Below are 2,218 nucleotides of genomic sequence, written 5' to 3'. Positions count from 1 at the left end.
CCTCACCTTTCTCTGTGGCTCCCTCCAGACTCCACCCTGCCAGTGATGGTCACTATTCTCTATTATTTTTACTAAGCATCACAGATAACCAACCTAATAAATGAATCTATTTCAAAGCATAATGATACTTAATGTGCTAGTAAATTTGTAAGTACTTGGAATTTAAACAAAATTTGACCTACTGCCAAAATAGTCTCAAGAAAATTTCATGCATGCAACTAAATATGGGGACAGTAAATTAAGCTATTTTTGATAATCCAAAAGAAGACTTTATTTATTTTATTTTATTTTTTTTGAGATAGAGTTGCTCTGTTGCCCAGGCTGGAGTGCAATGGCGCAATCTCAGTTCACTACAATCTCCGCCTCCTGGGTTCAAGCAATTCTCCTGCCTCAGCCTCCTGAGTAGCTGGGATTACAGACACGTGTCACCACACCTAGCTAATTTTTGTATTTTTAGTAGAGACAGGGTTTCACTATGTTAGTCAGGCCGTTCTAGAATTCCTGACCTCGTGATCTGCCCTCCACGGCCTCCCAAAGTGCTGGGATTACAGATGGGAGCCACTGTGCCCAGCCCTTACATTTTTAAACATCCAGTATTTCCCTGAGGACAAGTCATTCCACATATTTAGTGAGGACACTGAAGTGCTGAAATATGAAGAAAGAATGGAGCAACTGTAGCTTTGCTGAATTTGTTTATTAGCTCTAGTGGCCTTGTAGATTCTGTAGGAGTTCTACATATAGGATCAAGTCATCTATGAACACAGATAGTTTTACTTCTTCCTTTCCCGTTTGAATCCTTTCATTTCTTTTTCTCATCTAATTGCTCTGGCTAGAACTTCCAGAACTACACTGGATAGCAGTGATAACATTAGGGCCCTGTTCTGTCCCTGATTTTATAGGGAAAGTTTTACGATTTTTGCTATTGAGTATGATATTAGCTGTGGGGTTTTAAAAAATAAATATCCTTTACCATGTTGAGGAAGTTCCTTTATATTCCTAGTTTTCTGAGAGTTTCTTTATTTTTATTTTTTTTTAATAATAAAAGGGTGTTGCACTTTGACAATGTGAATTATTTCCAGGTCATTAACATTCTGCAAACAGCACCTAGCATTGAGCTTTGCACAGTCAATAATTTAATAAGTGTTTGCTGAGTTAGACTGATTGAAAACAGCAAACACCAAAAACCTGGAATCACATGTTAAGAGACATTCTTTGAATAAATTATCCTTAGACATTTATTTGGAAAGGTTGGCTTTTTTTTCAATCCAACACAAGCCATAGAATTCCCATAAGAGTAAAAAAAAAAAAAAATAGAGATGACCTCTTACACTAAAAAAATTTTAAATTATGGGAATGGTTAACTCTAACACCTAGTACCATTAGCAAATATAATTAAGAACACTCTGAATTTAAACAGGCTCAGTCATATGAGGGGAAGCCTATCTCAGGCCTTCTATAGAGAGGAACATTTGCAGTCTCCGTAGACTATGCCAAATATAGAAGGTTCCTTGACAGTTTGATGTCAAATGTGAATATCTAAGGGTTTCCTCTAATTAGATCACATGACATATATTTTTAAAGTCTATCAACAGCCGAGTTGCATTTTGCAATGGGACTCTGTGGCTTCCACTAGAAGTCTATATTTTTCCTCCTGGGTGCATCTGTGGTCTCTCTTGCTAGGTATGATGGCCTCAGGTATGCTATTTTCCTTTCAGGCATCTTAACTGGACCTTGCTGATGAAAAAAAAGAAAAATTCACAGGGAACATGCAGTACAAAATAATATTTGTCACTGATGTGGTAGAAATAGAAAATTACACAAACAATTTGGGAATTATAGGTTCATCACCGCTGGGGTAAAAAGTTATAGACCATTTCTCACCTTCAATTATCCATTGGTTCCCTGTTGTGCCTAAGCCAAATACTTGGTTTCTTTGCATGCTTCTCTAACTTCTACTCACCAAGATCTAACACTCAAGAAGGCCAGCCAGGAATGACACTGGCCAGGTTCTTGGTGAATACCTTTGAGGGCAATAATATATGTTTACATGTAACTCATAATTAATCACTAAACTTCCTTTTGGAAAAAAAAACATGTTTGGGGGTATATTTTACTGTCTGAGGGGCAAGAAATAATAGGATGGGAAGAGAGAAGCAGCAAAGTAAGGGGGGATGATTGAAAACATTTGACTTGGCTCAAAATAAAAGTACATATTTCA

This window comes from Rhinopithecus bieti, unplaced genomic scaffold (assembly GCF_001698545.2).
Source record: "Rhinopithecus bieti isolate Rb0 unplaced genomic scaffold, ASM169854v2 scaffold_35536, whole genome shotgun sequence".
NCBI lineage: Eukaryota > Metazoa > Chordata > Mammalia > Primates > Cercopithecidae > Rhinopithecus > Rhinopithecus bieti.
The sequence above is the reverse complement of the archived record's forward strand: the minus strand, read 5'-3'. Positions refer to the sequence as shown.